Below are 21414 nucleotides of genomic sequence, written 5' to 3'. Positions count from 1 at the left end.
GACAAAAGAGTCAGAATTCAGGGACTTTTGCTGAAATACAGGGGCTTTTTGAGAAGTAAGCTCAGTGACATCTGTCTTGTTTTCTTTAATGATAAGGCCAAGGTGAATATTATGGTCAAGTTTTTTTATCTTAATACTGGGTCTGAGTACTTGTGAGACAACGTCTTGTAGACACTCAAAGACGGTGTGGATTGAGCCCCTGGAGAGCTCTGCCTCCAGCAGCAGCCCTGCAGTGGTGGCCGTTGGGCAGGGTGGAGTCGGTCTACCACAGGGAGGGTGGGGTTGACTCTGAACTCACAGTGAAACTGACGAACTGGTCTTGACGCATTCATTAATTTCATGTGTTGAAATCTCTAAATACATTTCTATGCCATACCTTTCCAGAGAGCACGTGTGCACTTTCTGCTTTTCAAAGACAGAAATAATAAAGATTTGGATTACTGAGCTCTGTGGATTGGAACATTTTTCACTGAGTATTATAATTATGCATTTATACATTCTTGAATGCAGGAAATGTCTGGTTCATTGTATTTCCAGAGCCCAGGTCAGTGTCTGACACATTATAGGTATTCAGTAAATATTTTTTGAATAAATGAATTTATAAATGAATGCTTTAGTCCCTAGATAGTTGGCAGAAGAAGGGATTTGAGAGAAAATAGGAAAGAGAACTTCTGAGACCCACTTATTTCATGGCCTCTTCTGCCTGCCCAGCCCAGCACCGAGAGAGCCAAGCAGTGATCTCACCCGGAGAACCTGCTGGGCTAGTCGAGTCAATGAGCAAGGTGAGTCCTGCCACTCATGTCAAACAGTAAACTTGGCTAATAGATTCCCAGAAGTACAGTGTGGCTTCTCTCTCCATCCAAATCTGTCCCGGAAAGCCAGATCTAATTATCCACCGTGGAATTTGGCCAGTTACACTGAGATTATGATAGTTGAGAAATTTGAACTTTAGCCTCACATAAACAAAAGCACAGGACTGGGCCACTCCCTGTGGCTTCTGGGTATTTTTGAATTTTTTGTCAAAAGGAAACAGTTGCTTTGGAGTCTGAGTTTTCTTCTCCAGAGAGAAACGTTAAGTCAAATTGGTTCAGTTTTTGAATGTAAACTGTCTTCAAATATCTTCCTTAAAATAATTTAAATTTAGTGAGAAATATCTGGAATCTAAATAAAATGCAGCACCCTTTATTAATCATCAAAAAATAATGTTAAGCACAAAGAAAGATACAAAATGAGTAAGATACAGTCTTTGATGCTGCCTTTTTCAGGCAGATTTCAAGAGAAGTAGTTTAAAGCCCTAAGAAAATGTTCTTCTTCACTCAGCAATAGATGCAGAAAGGTTAAGTCTTTCAAATTTACAATAGAAGGTCACTATGCACATTATCACACGTCTGTGAGGTGGAATTAAACAAGTTTTAATGTTCCTTTTTAAGCGACTTTTCCTGGTAAACAAAAATTGTCTCAGGGTTACACTTACGTGATATTCTCAAGCTTTGTGGGTACAGCTGGCCAAAGTCCTCTCCATAAACAAACTAGAGGTTCATGGGCGTTTTCTTCACTTTGGAAAATGGTTCATAGTAGGATCCCAACAGCTAGACAATTTCCAGTGTGCATTCCACTTTTACTCGCCCTATATACAATTTCTCAGGATCATCCTGTTGAAGAGGTTCAGGTACACATGTAACGTTGGGTCTCCTCACCACCTCAGAGCAGACTCATGGCGTTTAATTTTCTCTCCTTTCCTTTCCTCCCATTAAATCCCGTTCCTCTTTTGCACTGACAGGCATTGCTTTGCAACATGCCTTCTCCTTATCTCTGTTTTATCTCTTATACCATCAACCTCTCTGGTACATTTGTTTTGTGTTTTCATGGGAATTTCTGCCTTGGCAGAGAGTTATTTAGTGAGAGGGAGGGAGTGGTACGAAACCCACAGCAGCGATTAAGAAAAGTCAGAGAAAGCAAAGCTCATTCTATGGGCAGTGAAAAATGATAGAAGGAATGCTGAATGGAAATCAGACAACCAAGGGACTGGTTCTGGCACCAAGGATCACCTTGTGACCTTGGAATTCAGGGAACTTCTTGAGCATTTCAGTTTCCTTATCTACATAATTAGCGTACTAATACTGGTCCTGTCCACTAAACAGAAACGACAAGACAATTGAACCAGACTGCAGGATAGTTTTATGTTGCATTAATTTACAAATTGTATCTCTCTGTATCACATGAGATGTGGTTGTTGATGATGTTAGAGGCTCTGCTGCAAAGGAGACACTCACACATGCCAACTGTCCCCAGCCTTCTTGCCCAGACTGGACTAACTCAGGGATAGGTAGGAGTTCATTCTTCAGGGTACAAGAAATCCATACAAATGAACAATCTTACCATTTTTAGTATACTCTGTCTAGTTGGTTGGCTTCATAAAGCTTCTCCCAACCTGCTTTATTGACAGTCTGATACTGGCCATGATCTCCTTTTCAACCCATAAGCACTGCCCATACCCCAGCTGCAGTCTGGTTGCTTGTGAGCATCTGGATCAGACTAGAATTGAATGGGGTGATGTCACTCTGGGGTCGATTGGCTTGGGCTCAGACACTGGCACTATAATGAAAGAGCTGTGACACCTTAAACTTGTTCTTTAATTTCTCTGAGACTCCATTTCCTAATTTGTATAGAGAAGGCACTAATATCTACACTGTAAAGGGATGGGATGAATAAAAAACAATAAAACTTTATTATAATCCAAGAGTTAAAAGTAATATACAACACAAATATGCATATTTAGGATTGTCCATATATTTGAGTTAAGATCTCCTAAAAATAAAATATTTTAAGGGCCAGCCATGTGGCTGAGTGGTTAAGTTCACATTCTCGGCTTCAGCAGCCCAGCATTTGCTGGTTAATACCCTGGGTGCAGATCTACACACTGCTCACCAAGCCATGCTGTGGCAGCATCCCACACAGAAGAACTAGAATGACCTACAATGAGGATATATGTACTGGGGCTTTGGGGAGGGAAAAAAAGAGGAAAATTGGCAACAGACGTTAGGGTCAATCTTCCTAACCAAAAATAAATAAATAAAAAATAAAAGATTTTAAAGAGAGGCAGCTGTGCAATTAAAAATACACTTTGTGGTTTTGTTGAGCTCATAGCTCTTGATTAGATTGTTAAGTCTACACTGGCGCAATAATTAAGCCTAGTAGGAACTTAATTATTTTTTAATAATTAAAGGAGTAAATAATCAAATGAATGGATGAGTGAATTATACTGGTTAGGTTTGGAGAAATATTGAATTTTACGTCTCTCCTCTAGGTGGCGAACTGTTACCTCCTACAACGTAGTATTGCACTTCCTGTCTCTTCCACAATTGACACGAAAATTGTACTAAAAAAATCCATACTTTTGCCTGTCCTCATGAAGAAGTAAACAACCATAAATGCATTTTCTCCCAAAGTTATCTCTTTGTTTTTACATCTTTAAGCTTCTTGTCAAAAAAATTGTTTAGAGAAAATCATTAAGAAATATGATTGTGTAACTACTATAAAGAAATAGAATTGTGCAAGAGACTTTTTCAAAACACTTGTGCAAGGCTGCTTTGAAGACTTTCAATTTTCATGGGCAGCTCTTAGGAAAATGTTCTTTTGCCCAAAGTTCATTATTTTCCTAGGGTATTCATTTTCCCCTAAATATGAAAAAAATAAAAGTAATTCTACTAATCATGATTTTTTTTAACTAAACCTCAAAGACTTTTTTTCCTTCCAGATTCACTGTGACAAGAACAGACAAAACTGAATAAGAGCTGAATGCATTATCCTTTAAATTGAATACAAAAGAACAGTCAAATGAGATAAATTAATCCAAATACCTTGTTTTAATTTTCCTTCAAGCCAGGATATGAGTTCCCTGAATGATTTAAATAATGCCCCCAATCTCCACTTCCCTTTATGATGACACAGTCTATATTTTGTTATACAGGAAATATGACTGGAAAATATTTTAGAGCACCGTGAAAGCTGAAGGGCAAAGCTAAAACCCACCCAAGAGTACACCGAACAGGAACAGCAAGAATTGAAGATGCCTGTCCTGTTTCCAAAGGCAAGGGGAGGAGATGAGTAAAAAGAACAATGACATCTTATGGCCCAAGAGCTAAAATTAAATGCATGTCAACAATTCTTGTTGAAACTAGAAGCCAACGTAGGTTAGGCAAACCAGGTAAAGAGTTCTTTCCTGCCACAACATGCCATGATAATAGTCACCGAACATTGAGACATGGCAAGTGATAGAAGTGAGGTTAACACTAGAAAACCACAGAGGATTCTGAACTGGTGTGGCAGCTCTTCAATTCTATGTTGAAGTATCGTATGAACCTAAAACCCATATTTCCTTTTTATTCCACCCAAAAAGCTGAAAGCCAGTTGTTCAGATATGGGAATCTGAATGAGAATTTATAGCTTATGTATAATTATTTCTCTAACACACATTTCTTGAGTAACCACTCAAGGGCCAGGCCTTGTGGTAGAAGCCTTGAATGAATAAGGCATGGTCCCTACCCTCAAAGCAGCAAGGAAGCCAGACAAGTATGCAAATAATTATATGATAGTAATCAAGGGAGAAGGAGAGAAAGAAAGGAGCTAAGGCCAAATTGGTGTATTGATGTGAGAGTGTGAACGAATCGCCTTTAAATCCCATCCCACAGCTGGGTTGGTGACCAGAATCCAACCACAGTATTTGTCTTTGCTGGATTCAAATGAAACCTACACTGCTGACTCTGATGCAGCTAAATCATGGAAATCGATCTGAGGTAGGCATAAACATCTATAATACCTTCCCAAAAGCATTTTGGTCTTGTTTCATAAGATCATTTTCAAAGATATGCAAGAAGACAGGAGTTATGGAAGAAAACACCATCCATTAAATTAATGTATGATTCTTAACTTTGTCATGAGCACACAACTATAAACCTTTTGAATTAAACTAAGACACAAGCTAAACATCCATTAATAGGGGAGTGTAAGTAAATTATAGAATATCTCAAACAGTAATTTTAAAAGAATGAGGCATCTTAGCATAGAAACATCTCCATACGTATAGAAGTGAAAGAAAACAGGCAAGAGGAAAACATTCAGGCTATAAACATGCCTTGTTATTTGATGCAACTTAAACACTTTTTCCCAAGGTTAGGAAAAAGCAGAAAATGGCACAAATAAGTAAAATAGTATGAAATATAGTGTACTCTTTATCACTACTACGTTATACTTCCATAATTATAACGATTTAAGTGAACTTTTTATAAAAAGTTTTGCGGTGTTTGGATTGGTTATTTTACCTCCCAAAAAAATATTTTGTCTTGAAGTGCAGTGTGTGGAGATTTGAACACTGTCCCTAAATATTACTAGTTTGTTTTAGACCCTTTCTCTTTAAATCTTTTCCTTTTGCAAGCTTTATCTTCATGTTTAAAGACTTCAATCTAATTAGCCCATGCACACTATAATTTCATTCTGAAAAGGGAAAAGTGAACTTTGACCCAACTTCTGTTATGAAGTGGATATCCTGCCTTCATATCAGCCCAAAGCTGATCTGATATAATTTTCTTTACTCTTCATTATAAGAAAGGAGAAAGAAAAGGAGAGGAGAGAAAGGGGCTCCAGAAAAGAAAGGAGAAATGGACTGAGCATCTCTTCTACTAGCAGGAATTGAAAGTTGTCTGTTGAGTGTAGCCCTCTCATTTACAGTAAGTAGCCAAATGAGGCCCCGTTCTGTGGCATCTGCTGTATTATAATTGGTACAATTTTCTCCTTAATAAAAAGCATTGTCTTTGAGTAAGTTCCTGTCTACAATGACTCAGGACCCTCAGATGTGATCATAGCCTTCACTCCTTCTAGGGAAATTCATAAAGGTAAAACCAGTCTCATTTTTATAAGCCAAATTCGCCTCTAGAAATGAGGCAGCATGCCACAGAAAGAAAGCCAGTATGGCATGCGCAGGACGTGGGGCTCAGCCATGCAGCTCAAATCAGCCGGTGACCTTTCACAAAGAAGACAAAGGCAAATACATAGAGAAGGAGAAAGCACATTGGTGCCAACATTACACAAGTAGAACAGGTGCATCCACCCCCTCCTGGTGCCATAGCCCAATCTAGACACACCCAGACTTTCTCACTCACAGGGCCACTACGGCTGGTCTGAATTCAAGTCAATAGAAGCTTATTGCCATGGGCATAGGTGAGAGCTATCTGACGCCAATCAATATATGCACCCAGCAAGGAAAATAAAGAAGCATAGTAAACACATGCACTTGTATCTATACAATTCTTTTGAAAAGGACTTGAAGTACAGAAACTAGAACTAAGAGAGAATGGTATTAGCTCAATAAGTATGAAATTAGCACCGACGCGCTCTAAAGCAACTTTCTAATTCCAGTAGAGGAATCTTCAAAGATGAACCAGCAAAACCTACAATGCCAGTTGCCCTCAACAGCTGACTCAGCCAATAAGTTTGTTACATTATTAGTTAGACCACAAACAACCTCCCCCCACCAAAAATCTGAGAGAAATCAAAACAATAATACCGTAATGAGGATAATTAATATAGTTACCATTTATTAAGCACCTATTAGGTGCCAGACAGTTTACTATATTTAGCTACATAGCTGAATCTTCAAAACAGTCTTGGAAAGTAGGTTTTATTGTCCCCATTTTACAGATAAGAAAACTACATCAAATCTAAATTAATTATCTTAGTCAAGAATACCTAGCTAGGAGAGAACAAGTCATGATGAAACTCCAACTGAACCCTTTCCCCTATACCAGGGGTTAGCAAAACTATGATACTTGTGTCAAATCTGTCCCGCCGCCTGCTTTTGTAAATAAAGTGGTATTGGAACTCAGACATTCTCATTCATTTCTGTATTATCTATGGCTGCTTGGTGCTACAACAGCAGAGTTGAATAGTTGTGATAGAAACCACATAGCTCACAAAAGCGAAATAATTTACTATCTGGCCCGTTAGAGAAAAAGCTTGATGAATTCTGCTCTGTAATATGCCATTAAGAATTTTTAAAAGGTTGAGTATAATAAATACTTTCAGAGAGTTATGAAATTTTAAGAAATGTAAGCTCACTGAAATCAATTTCTTTGTTAACAGCTACCTTATGACATTCTGCCACACATAGAGCTTTCGTCCACTCCTTAAAATTCAGTTGGGGAAAGAATATTTGTGCTTCAGAAAACAGGAATCTGAATTTTACTGACTAATTCTTTCATCTCCTCCCCAGTCCTATCTCCAGCTTTTCCTCATCTCAAGTTCTCACAGGACATCTCATCAAACTAGGCACCAAAGAGGGAGAGGAATACAGTGAAAAAGTAATGCTGTAGCTTCATGGAACTTCCATGAAAATTCCATTTTCAGACCCTGACCACCTGCCCCAGGAGGACTCTGAAGGAAACATGCCGGATCTCAGGGTTTACTTAGTTTAGGCTTGTCAGATTGGTGCAAGCCTGGGTGGATGCATTTATAGACTAGAATAACAGAATTTCACTACAGAAGGCACATCAGGTAATAACCAATTGAAATGATTCGGTTTGTCAATCAAAAAAAACAAAAACAAAAACACAAGAACACAGCAAAGTTGGGTGACTTGTCCAGGGTTAAAGAGGTAGCAACAGAGAAGAGGCTTCTCTTATCCATTCTACCAAACATTCCACGGGATCTGGTTCAAGTCCACAACTGTATCCTATTCACCATCTTCTGTGTATTCATTACTCTCATGTCCTTTATCAAGGCCACACTTTTGATGGAAAGAGCACATTTGGGGAATCAGGCAGACTTGGGTTCAATCCCTGCCTTGGTCACTTACTACTTGTGTAAATGTAGAAAGTCAGTGAACCACTTTAAGCTTCAGTTTTATATAAATAAAATATAGTTAAGTGTTCCTTGGGTGTAAAGATGATGAAATGCGGCAGCACATTCAGTGCCTAACAAAGTACCTAGCACATAGTAGGCACTCTCTCAAAACACGGCAAACACTAGTACTCTTCTTAAAAGACAACTACAACTGCATCGTGTCAGCCTCCTCTTGGATCACAGTCAGTAAGTGTTGACAGTTGGACCAAGTAGCATCTCACAGTTCAAGTGTAGCTGATAACTCGCTGGCCGCATCCGGTAGAGGTATTTTCACTCTGAGGGAAATCCACTCAGTTTTCACCTGAGAAAGCTAAATGTTAATTTTCTAATCAAGTCTTGTACCAGTTCCATATAATTGTTATTATATGTTATGATTTATGGACAGCCTTGTTTTTAATTACGAGGTTTTTATTGGAGAGACAGGTTTCGGGGTGAGTCTGCCATCTGACTTACCAGCACTTGTTAAAAGTTTTTATAGTGTGAGTCATTTACATGTGTGTGTGTGTTTAGGAGTGCTATTATTAAATTTGGCTGGCATATCGTGAGGCATTTCTGATTCACGTTTGTTCATATATACAAGTTCCCCACCCCCCACTCTATCCCTTCACATACCCGACCCCATCCCCATTTATCAAGGGCTGGCTTCACATTATTTTCAAGGTTTTATACAGATGGACTCACTTGAAATGGTCCTTGCCTAATTCCTTTAGCGACTTGTGCAGACAAAATAGAAGCAAAGACTGCTCAAAAGTGACAATCTTTCTGGTATTGTTGTAGATGAAAAGGATAGGGGAAATCAGTAAGACAATGTACAACATGGGTGTTATTTCCACATGCTCAAAGTTTTTAATTTTGTAGAGAGAGTACCTGCAGAAAAAAATCATGTTTTTTTTTTTTTTTTGAGGAAGATCAGCCCTGAGCTAACATCTGCAGCCAATCCTCCTCTTTTTGCTGAGGAAGACTGGCCCTGAGCTAACATCTGTGCCCATCTTCCTCTACTTTATAGGTGGGACACCTACCACAGCATGGCTTGACAAGCGGTGCCATGTCCACACCAGGGATCCAAACCGGTGAACCCCAGGCTGCCCGAAGCGGAACGTGGGCACTTAACCGCTGCACCACCGGGCCGGCCCCAAAAAAAATCATCTTCAAATTGAAGTCAGCAAGTGATACTGAGAGATCCTTGCTGTAAATTGCCTACAGAAGAAAAGAGAGAGAGAACATGAGTACACAAATCCCATACAAGAATAAAGACACTTCTATAAATTAAAAAAAAAAAAGGAAAACAAAATGGAATGGACAGCAATGATGCAACTCCATGATAATTCAGTAATACCAACAGCCAAACCTTTGTTTGCACTGGAAGCCTATATATGAAGCCCGGGGCAGGCCATTATGGAAACGTGCAAATCATAATGTTTTACAGATGCAGGGGTTTTCTTTTGTGTTGCTATTGACTTTATTTCCAATTGCTTTATTAATTAAAAGTATGGGAAAGAGTAGAAGGAAAGAAAGGAAGGAGAGAAAGAGAGAGAGAAGGGAGGAAAGAATGGGAGAATAAAAGAGAAATGAAAAGTGTTCGGTGTTAGATATCAACGTCCATTAGAACTGGAAGCACTTGGGGTCCATGCACAACAGTGTTCACTTGATTCCACCTCCACTGAATCACTTCTGGTAATGACTCCTGTGGACTTGTGTTACATATTGCTGAATAACCAATTAACTCCTCCCGTCCCACCCCCAAAAAAACCACCTGTGGGTCAAGGTTCTAGGGATGGCTTAACTGGATCCTCTACTTCATGGTCTCTCACAAGGCTGCAGTCAGGAGATCTGTCAAAGTTGGGATGTTATCTGAAGGCTCGCCTAGAGAAGGATCTGCTTCCAAGCTAACACACATGATTGTTGGCTGGATTGATTTCACTGAGGGATGTTTAACTGAAGGTTTCAGTTCCCTGCTAGCTTTGGCTAGAGCCTGCCCTCAGGTCCTCTTTCCTATGGCAGAAGAGCTTCCCTCCTATGGCAGCTTGCTTCACCAAAATCAGCAAGGGAGAGAGAGTCTTCTGGTAAGATAGAAGTCATAATCTTTTGTCAACTAATCAGGGAAGTGACACCCTCTCTAAGTTGCCATATTCTTTGGTTGGAAAGCAGTTAGTCAAGTGCAGGGGATTACACAAATAACTTGGCCAAAATCCCTCAGCGAGAAAGTAGCAGAGCTAGAATTTAAACTCAAGCCCATCTAAGTCCAAAGCTTGTGTTAATGCTCCTCTACCAGTAAAGTCTTAAAGGACTGAACTTACACTTACTATGACCACACCAATATTTTTTTTACTTCTTACACTTTTACATATTGACAATGCAATATTTTTTCCTCTGGAATGTGAGATAACATATCAACACCTGGGCTTTAAAACAAGGTCAGAGAATGAGTCATTTTTTTGCCAAATACTCAGACAGGACATACACACTAAATAGAATAAGAGAAGCAATTGCTTCCTGGTCCAAACTCTTTCACCTTACTCACTCCCAAGGGCAGAGGAGCAAACAAAAAGAAAGCTGAGACACTTTCTAGGGCTTCTCCCAGGCAGAGATGTTGGTATTCACCACTTCCCCTGTATGACCTCCGAACAAAGGACAATTCTATAAGCAAGAAAAAAGCACATTATCCATGGGCTCCAAACACCTGGTGAGCATTTAATCGCAAGGAAGTCTCTCCTCACGAAAAGACAACGTCTCATTTTTGCTTTTTCAACATGACATGTAATTTTGACTGAAACCGCATATTCCAAATGATAAGAGTAACTGAAATGCGTTTAGTTCTCTCTCAAGAAGAGCTTTAATCTTTACGTCTTTAGATCTAAAAATATAGACTTGAAAATCTATTTTAAGAAAACTGATTGCTAAAGTTATAGCTCACTAACCAGTGGGAACTAGAATTCAAGAGATTGCAGAGAGTGGAATGGTCCCATACAGGAAATATTACTTTCTACACTCAGCTTACTCACTCTTCATTTTGTAACAGAAAGCAAGTTTTTGCTCATTTGAATCATGGGATATTAATATCAAAATACTCAGACCTTAGTGATTACAAATACAAGGTAAAATAAACTTGTTAAAATACAACATCAGAAGTAAATACATAAAAATGGAAAATTATAGGCAAATATTTGAAAACAGATCATTGAACTATTTTTAATAATGTACAGACTAAATTTACAAAAGCTGTTTTCCCATTTCTCCTCTCTTCCACACAGCCCTGGGAGATAACCACAAACAGCAGTAGGTATGTGCCTCAATGGTGTATACCACCCTGACCACCACAAAGAGTCATGGAGACCGGATCAGAGACCAGACATGAGAAGCCATCATAGCCTGATCACCAACGTTCTCTCTTCTTGGAATCCTTTAAAGAATCTTGGTCAGTACTCCTGCAGAACATCCAAGAATCTGGAGTTGTTAGACTGGCTCCTCTGTGATTACATTTGTATCAAACATTCCACCAGGAACCCCACTCAGATGATGGGAGGTTCATTTGCACGGGGTCAGGTTCTCTCATTCAGTTACAGTGATAACTACCAGATCTCTCTCTCTCTCTTGAAAAGTACTTTTCCCTATGTAATTAATAAATACATTGGTGGAGTGAGACCATGAGACTATTCTATTCCCAAACACGGTCTATTGTGATCCCTCAGGGTCACAATATGGTGATTTTCTAATTCTAGGATTCATTCTATATTTATTAGCTGCCATCCTCTAGAAAGAGAAACTTACCCCCCATCAATTATTTTTTAAATTTAGTGTGGTTTAAATTGCATCATCATCCTTTCTTTCTTTCTTCCTTTTTTGAGGACGATTAGCCCTGAGCTAACATCTGCCACCAATCCTCCTCTTTTTGCTGAGGAAGACTGGCCCTGAGTTAACATCCATGCCCATTTTCCCCTACTTTATATGTGGGACTCCTGCCACAGCATAGCTTGATAAGTGGTGCATAGGTCCGCACCCGGGATCTGAACTGGCAAACCTTAGGCCACCAAAGTAGAGCACAAACTTAACTGCTCTGCCACCAGGCCAGTCTCAACATCAGCACTCTCTTTGATGCTCAAATTGTCTCAAATTAAGCCAGTTAGAGAAAAAAGTTTATTTTGAAAAATATGGCAATGCTAAAATTTTATTATGCCATAATCAAGCAATCTGTAAGAGGTTCACAGGTACATGGTGATGCTGTCATTTACACACATCACTGTTGCTATTCTTTGGTAACTTATTTGTATCATGCCAGGGAAAGGAGCTGGATATCTTTAATCAATTCAAGTTTTCATGGCATAGGTTTCCTAAGTGATACTACATGTGATTACAAAATATTTCACAAAATCAGTAACATTGTATTATAAACATATCTAATGCTTCACTGTTAAATTTCAAGTGCTAATTTGAGATTATATCTCAAACTAAAAATCCTAAAATTGGCTTTATATTGATTATGTTTTCGCTAACTCCTGATTTTAATTTATTTTGAAACTTTCATTTCAGCACTGCCTAGGTTTGTAACCACATCAAATACAATTTGAGACTAGTGTGTCAAAATTAAAATCCTAAAACCGCCATCATAGTAATACTGAATTTTGGCTTATGATACTTTTTTTAACTTTCATTTCAACTGTGCCTTGATTTATAACCATATCCATTTTTCAACACTGAATTATGAGTACTCATTTAATATGGGAATAGCAAAATTAAAAACCTAAACCTGATTTGATGTATTTTGGTACCAAGGTCTGTTTCTTGAAACTTTTATTTTAATTCTGCCAAGGTTCCTCTGAGATGAAAAATCAGTTTGCTTTCAGTTTATGATCATTGAGGAAATGGTTTTATTATCGATTCACTCATAGAACACATATTATTTTGAAAGTCTTTTCTGATGTAGGTATTGATTTCTTCTGAGCCATGCCTTGAATGTTTGATGATATAGTATGAAACATGAAGCATATTCAATATAAAATAACCTCTTTTAAGTGTTATTTCTATGATATGATTAACTTTACAACAGAAATTGCTGCCCCTGCTAGAATGCAAGAGCCATGAGGACAGGGACTTTTTACCATTTTGTCAATGATGCATCTTAAGGGCCTACAAGAGTGCCTGGTACATAATAGACACCCAATAAATATTTGTTGAATGGCTATTAGGTGAATTGAACAATCAACACAGGTTTGTACACCGAAAAGGGAAACCATAAAAAAACCATTTCTCATTCAGAAAGGATATTATTTTTAGGTGATTTTCTAATAATATTGTTTTGCTCACCTTTTTTCCATCAGTAAGAATGAATAGAGAGAAATTTCAGAAGAAACTCTTATGAGGATATTATGCAGTAATTGGCTTCTCTTGGCATTGTTTCTGAATGTTTTTTGGGTAGTTCTCTGAATTTTTTTCAATAGATTATTCTAAGTCTGAATTTAAATTATATTTGCATCTTGGAAACTGGTCCTTATATATAAGTAATCAAAGAAAACACTGAGCCTACAATTTTTAAAAGAAAAAAGCATTAACAATGTAAAGAAATATGAAAAATGTCTTCAGAATGATTAAGCAAATTTAGATACAGAAGAGGTGCTATCAACATACATTATCAAATATTTTTTTACTAGGAAAGTCTTAGAATTAATTCCTCGGATTAAATACTATAACTTATACTATTTTTTCTGAAAAATAAACTAATCTTCTATGCCAAAATTTGTGACAGAAAATTTCATTTCTACATTTACTAGTATCAACTAGTTTAAATTAGGAATATGCACTCCACTCTGAGTTCCAGAACCATCTTTCTAACATTGGACATCTCCAATTCAGTGTATCACCATGTCTCAGGTTCAAGTGCTCTGACCCTGAACTCATGATCTTCACCTCAAAAAGCATCCGCATCCAGTGTTCCCTATTTTGGTGACCACGATCACCAACCTCTTCAGTGGTACAATCCTGCCTAACACCTTCCTCTCCCTCATCTGCCAACTCAAGTTTGTCGCTAAGCTCTATTGAGGTTATTCCTTAAATATATCTTAAAGCATTCTCCCTCTCTCCATCTTGGGTACAAACATTTTAGTCCAAACTACCATAATCTACCCTCTGAACTACTGGAATACCAGTATGCACTCTTGCTTCTCCTCCAAACCATTCTCCAAAGAGCATCTAAAGTGATTTTTTTTTTTAATTTAGCTGAAAAATCTGATCACATCATGTCTTTGCTGAAACACACAATGGCTTCTCCTTTTCTTAAGATAAAGGTAAAAATTCTTAACATGGCCTGTACAGCCCTACAAGGTTTGCTGCGCTTTTTCTCCAACTACAAATAGCCATACTCTCCTCCTCCATCTCTATGCTCCAACTATATTTTTTTCAATATGCCCAGGCTCCCTCCCACCTCAAAGCTTGCAACATGCACTTCCTTCAGCCTGAAATGTTCCTTCTTGCAATTACTGCCTCATTCCTTTGAATAGTTAATACCAACATAAGCCTGCAAACCTCCACTCAAATATCCCTTGATTTCCTTGACCACCAGACTAGACCAGCTCTTTCATTACGCATTCGCATAGCATTCAGGACTTTTATTTCATGGGAGTCGCCATGTTTTGTAATTAATATTCCCTGATTTGCTTATCACTTGTACCTAGCACATAGCATGTGATATTGAGTAGGGACTCAATATCCAATCTTTTAATGGATTAGTAGATATTATACAGATAGCTAGTAATTCAAGATTTTATTTTAGCATTGTTACTAAAAATATGGATGAACTAAATGTAGATTAAGAATATATTTTTAGGAGGATGTAAACATGTTGGTATTCTTTACATCACATCCATGACATACGTTATCAGTAATAAATGAGAAGATGGCTTTATGAGAGGCAAGAAAGTTAAGAGCAACAAGAGGACAGATTTCATCAAGACCCAAAGCTGCCGAAGAGAAACTGCAGAGAGGAAGACTGAGATTATTGGTTCTAGCAACAAGAAAGTCACTGGCTACCTTGGCAATTGGTTACCTGGATTCTGAGTGAAAGCCAGATGACAGAAGACTGAGGAGTGAACAGGAATGGAGATAAAATTCCCCTTCTAAGAATCTTAAATTCTGAACATGTGGTTTCTCTAGCAATGCAAAATTTAATTATTTGACTGTGTCTGTGCTGTGTGATTGGATCTACACAAGGGCAACAATTTCAGATGGGCCAAAAAAAACAGGTTCTAATTCACAATGGCTCGTGAAGTTGGAAGCTTGAATGTAGGACTGGATCCACAGCGTATCAGATTAATCAAATCTTCAAGCCAATTGATTTTGCTGAGATATGTGTATACGTGTTTGTGCGTGTGTGAACATGCATTTTTTTTTTAGCAAAGAAGCCTCCTCAGATTAAAAAAATTTTTAAAAATCACTACATTTTATAGAGTGGGTTTTGTGCAAGCGCTCTGGAAGGAGAATATACTTCATCAGAAATGTACGAATTATCCCTAATGGAAGATTATTAAACATAGTTCAGAAATAACACATTTCTTAGGGAAAAAAGCAAATTAAGTATGTAATTTACGCTAAACAACAATCTCCAAAAGAAAATTAAACTAAAATTCTCAATTAGTTGTTCTTTTTAGCATATTTTTGAAGAAATTAAACAACCATCTCTACTTTGAGAAAATTTTTTTCAGCTAACTCACTTTCACTCCCCCTCCTGCTATTCCATCAACAATAGTAACAGTAATATTAATAGTAATAGTTACTGTTACAATAGTAACAGTAATAAAATGCACTAGATCCTAATATTAATACTAGATATCCAAAATAAAAGACAGAAAGAGAGAGAAGTCTGGATACACAACTTAATTACACAACTAATCACTGACCTTTATATTACTGTGTTATTCAACATGTCTAACTTGAGCATAAAGTCATTTCCGTAGTAGTTTGAGTACCGATGCAGCACCCCTTTGCATGCAATAGCCTATTAAATTCTCTTCAACTTGAGACAGTTCTTTTGTTTTGAAAATACCTATAATTTGGGCCCAGCCCGGTGGCATAGTGATTAAGTTTGCATGCTCTGCTTAGGCAGTCCAGGGTTCAGGGGCATGGATCCCGGCCTGGACCTAGTACCACTCATCAAGCCATGCTGTGGCAGGATCACACATAAAATAGAGGAATATGGCACAGATGTTAGCTCAGCAACAATCTTCCTCAAGCAAAAAGAGGAAGATTGGCAACAGATGTTAGCTCAGAGACAATCTTCCTCACACACATACAAAGATCTGTAAGCTAAGGAACATACACTGATACCTCAGCAGAATCCACTAACTCGATAATTTAGGTATGTTGTTCATCATGAAATTTCCAGCAAACAGGAACTGTACATTAACTGACATTATAAGATGCACAAGCCAAGATTGGCTGAATTTTTTAAAAAGGGGCCTCTGCTGTGATTGGACAATGTATGATAACTTTGTTCTAGAACAAGCTTCAATGAGAGGATAGAATTTAACAAAAGGAGGAAATAAACTATTGTATTGAACTCAGTGCAGTATATCCCTTTGTGTACACCTGAAAAAATTCAAACTTGCCTAGCACACAAAGTCTGCATTCAGTGGGGGTGTGTGGAAGGGAGATAGATGACCCATAAAGGCAGGGGATTTCCGATGCTGTAATTAAGTCATCCCTTTGATCTCATCTCTATCCATGGGTCATTTAATCAGTGATTTTTCAAAGGGAACCACTCTATGAGGACATTTTGGATATTCTTCAATGACTTGGGGGTTTTGTGTAACAGTTTTTGCTTGTAACAATGATTTGAGGTCCTCCTGGCTCAAAGATGGACCAAAAGGCTGAGACCATTGAATTTTTAACAATCCCCTAGACATTCATGTGGTTGAAAATACATGCAAATATTCCGAGCTAAGAAACCAGCTATGTTTTATATACAAACATAAAGGCCTAGAAGTATAACGCCCAATTGGGTAGCAATAAGGTCCCCAGCACCCAGGTTGTGCTTTTTAAATACCATTCCCACAAAAAGAATCAGTGCTCTTTTGAGAATGTTTGATACTAGGTATAGTATATAAAATGTACAAGATAAAACTAGAATATATTGTCATACCAGAAATCAAGGATTCTGTCAAAGACTACCAATGTCATGTTGAAAAGACTCAGGAACCAACTTGCAGAAGCTCCCACTGGTTGAAGACAGAATTTGAGCATCAATAGGAATGATAATTATAGTGGATTGAAACACATCGATTAATCACCTTTGGAAGATGCTAGCAACTCAATTCATTGTTTTGAAAACTTATGGACAAATTTGAAAACAAAGTATTTATCCTGACTTTCTTACATGTACCTAAGGGCAGCCAAGTAGATAATAATGAAAACTTTCTCTTTACAGAAGTATTCCTGCTAGTAAATGAAGAACAGGTGGTAAGATTAGATTTTGAAACCTCTAAGGAAATAATAGATCTAACCCTAACCCTAACCCTAACCCTAACCCTAACCCTAACCCTAACCGCTGGAATCACAGAAAGAGAGAAACCTGATTACATGTCTCTTCGTGGAAGTTTATAACACTACATATGAAACATTTTTGCAAAAATATCAAACCTGAAGCACATCCAGACTCTAGATCTAAATAACAAATTACAAGAACTACAGGTGACAGAAAAAAATGTTAAATGTCATCATGAAGAAGCATTCTGCAAAGTCCAGACTTCAGGAAAGTACAGAACGACCCAATTCCTGCAGCAAAAAAATTTAAAAGAAAAGGAAAAAAGAGAGAAAGAAGAGAACATACAGATTAAAAGAGACACAAAAGACTAGTATCCATTCCAATATGTTGATCTTATTTTCATCTTTATTCAAATAAATAAAATATTAACAACAATTTAAAAGAAATGAACAGCAATATGTGTAAAAATTGGAAGAGACCCTGTTACGGACTGAATTGTGTATCCTCAAGATTCATATGTTAAATCTCTAACCCCCAGTGTCTCCTAGTGTGACTGTATCTGAAGACAGGGCATTTAAAGGGGTGATTAAGTTAAAACGAGGCTGTTGGGATGGGCCCTAATCCAATCTGATAGTGTCCTTACAAGAAGAGGAAATTTGGACACACAAAAGAAATACCGGACTTGGGTGTGCACAGGAGAACTATGTGAGGAAGCAGCAGGAGAGTGACCATCTGCTGCCAAAGAGAGAGGCCTCAGGAGAAACCAAAACTGTGAGGAAAAAAATTCTGTTGTTTAAGCCACCCAGTCTGTGGCATTCTGTTATGGCAGCCCTAGCAAACTAATACAGATGTTAAAACGATAAATATTTTCACCATTCAATTCAACTGAAGAAACACATATGAGGATAAAAGGAAGATATATTGTGGATCCTGGAGCAATAAATCTCAACTGATAAAATCAAGCCTCCTGGTGGGAGGTGGGTCATATATAGTTTTAAAAAGCCAAGCCACAAAAATAATTCTGAATTTCCTTCTCTCCTCTCTTAGAAACACTGTCTTAGAATCCAATTACATGCAAAGAACATGCAAGTGAGAACATTGTTATGTCACTACTGCTCCTGGTCACTCAACTGATTCTATTCACACTTTTATAGTGAGTTCATGTATAGTTTCACCAACTAGAATATAAACATTATCACTGGGGATCTGCATTATTTATGCTATTGGAACTGATTTTACTCATTCCCTTCTATTTACCCCCAAAATTCTATGCCAATTTACCATGTACATTCTCTCTCTCTTCTCACTTATAAATTATACATCCTATTAAAAGGCAGAGCTGGGGCAATTACAAATTTTAGCTGCCCACTATGTTCCCATCCATTTCATCTCTTAAACGTATTTAAAGCATTAACAACAGGTTGTGTTTCATACTAGAGACAGCGGGGTTTCGGGGAAAAGTAATATGTTTCACGATCTCACTCTATTGTCCAAGACAAATGTGCTATTGCATTATGTGTGAAATGTCATCTTTGAAGTCTATTAAGGGTGTGCTGTGAAGTGAGCCATCTGGAAAACACAGTGTAGACTGGAGCAAAATTATAAGCCAGTTTTTGCACATCTTTTCCAGTTAAGCCTACCATGACAGCTGCTAAAAATACTATGTAGTCTAAAGGGTAGAAGCTCTGAAGCCACAGAGGTTAGACACTACCTCCAACAATGATTAGCTAGTATGCAAGCTATTCAATTTCTCTTTTGTCCTACCTGCAAAATTGAGATACTAATGCACGTTGCATAGGAGTTTTATGAGGGTTAAATGAAATAATACTTGTAACACACTTGGAAAAGAGTAGACCATAAGTGTAATTTCTCCTCTCTTCTTTTAAATATAGAGGATATATAATATTCTTTATTAAGGAACATGGGCTTACTCACTTTTATCCTTTCCCCTCTGCTCCCCCGGCTCCATGTCCTTCTAAAAAAAGAGAGAATAGAGAATATTATTAGACAATCCGATAATATTTGGAAATCAAGTTGAGTAGGTTGGTTTGGTAAAGAAGTCCATTGAGCTTCCATAAGGTTTCCTCTGGGAGAATCAAGTTTGAAGCTTCCTGCGGAATTCTGTCTGGATTGGCTTAGGACCACCCAGACGTGCTTAATAGGGAAGCGCTGTCCGTGGTACTAGCAATCGCGCATACCCCTGGCAACACGTCCCCCGCCAAAGTTCTTTGCCAGTCGACTTGCTTCGCGAAGCTCACATATTTGCCTAGCGGAAGATTTTCAGTCATTCTGCTCCTTGGCTTTTTCCCTACCTTACCACTCTTTATCTATGTCCCCTTCAACAAAAAGCAATTCTCTTCCATCTCCTTATCAACTTCAAATAGTTACTGTTTTCAACCACTTTGGCCATGCCTGCCACTTAAGAAGGTGGCTCAAAAATTAGTTCGGGTTATCTTTTCCTGCACTTTTTGTTGTTTCAGAGAAATCCAAGGCACAAAGCGTGAACACAGGAAACAGTTAATTTCTGATGCATTCTTTGAAGACTCTCTTTAGCTGAAAACACCTCTAAGAAACTTCCCCTGCCTCTCCATCTTGAGGTAGGTTTCCCTCTTCCTTACTCCCAAAGCACCCTATAGATACATTTCTCAGTAAAGTTATCACATTAAATTGAAGCCCTCTACTTGTTATTTTTGACTGTCACTAAGGAGAGTTTCTTAAAATCTAAGACCCTTATCATTTTTTTTTACACTAGCCAGCTTGTACTAACTCCACTCTTCTATAGCCTGCCATGTCTACCCATGCATATGAAGCATGCAGTTTCAGAAAACTAGGCCAGCGAGGTTCATTTTGTTTCAGAAAAATTCACGACATTAGCTTTCATGCTCAACCAGGTTTGGAATTCGAACAGTCATTTTTTTTTAAAGATTTTATTTTTTTCCTTTTTCTCCCCAAAGCCCCCCGGTACATAGTTTTATATTTTTTGTTGTGGGTCCTTCTAGTTGTGGCATGTGGGATGCCACCTCAGCGTGGTCTGATGAGCAGTTCCATGTCCGCGCCCAGGATTCGAACCGACGAAACACTGGGCCGCCTGCAGCAGAGGGCGCAAACTTAACCACTCGGCCACAGGGCCAGCCCCCGAAGAGTCATATTTTTTATGCAGTCATAAAAGTATCCATTTAGAATGGAGTTAAAGTTGCATACTTATATCATAGTAGTAGTATATTCAAGCACTATTGTCATCTCTGCATCTACCTTTTCAATAAAGGAAATCTGCAAGTAATCTGTTGTTCTACACCGAGTTCTTGAGTACCTTGATACTCATCTTTAGTAGCCTTTCCTTCAATTCCTCAATCCTAATGCTTCTCCAGTTCCTTGTCATAATACAGAACTCTAAGGAGAATAGCCTCTATCCTGAACTCATTTTGATTTGGAACCCCAAAACTTTGCCTAGATTTCCTCTGCTTTTCTTTTCATGAATTGAGGTTCTATTTCACCCTAGATGGTCCTCTAGAACCCAGACATTTCTACCTCTCTGACTCTTGCCAGATATACCTTCTGTCAATCCCACTACACCAGTAACAATCCCTGGCAATTGATGTTAATCCATAACAGAACATATTAAGGCACTCTGCTTTCTCTGTAAGAATGGGGCACCTTTTCCAGAATGTGTTCTACACCCTAAACTACCAAGCAGTATATAGTGGTATGTCCTCAATTGGAAGAATATGTGAGTCTGAGAATTAAAGTATAGAAGCAGAAGTGGTTATATTTATCATATTTTCTAACCCATGTGAAGATTTTCCACCCTTACAATTTTAATATCTGTGGGCCTGGAAATTCTAGTTCATATAGAGAGAGCAATTTCACTGTGGGACATTGTAAGAGTCCCATTTAAGCTCTAGATGCTCCCCAGTCACTTCAGGCTCTTCATGTTAAGAGATCAGTTAGTAACTAAAGGAGTCATCTTTTCTAAAGGGAGGAATTGAGCATGTTCATCAGGAGAAGGGAGGGCTTTTGAATCTAAGAAGGGAAAAATGTATTGATATCCA

Source organism: Equus caballus, chromosome 23 (genome assembly GCF_041296265.1).
Source record: "Equus caballus isolate H_3958 breed thoroughbred chromosome 23, TB-T2T, whole genome shotgun sequence".
Taxonomy (NCBI): Eukaryota; Metazoa; Chordata; class Mammalia; order Perissodactyla; family Equidae; genus Equus; species Equus caballus.
Note: the sequence above shows the minus strand (reverse complement) of the source record.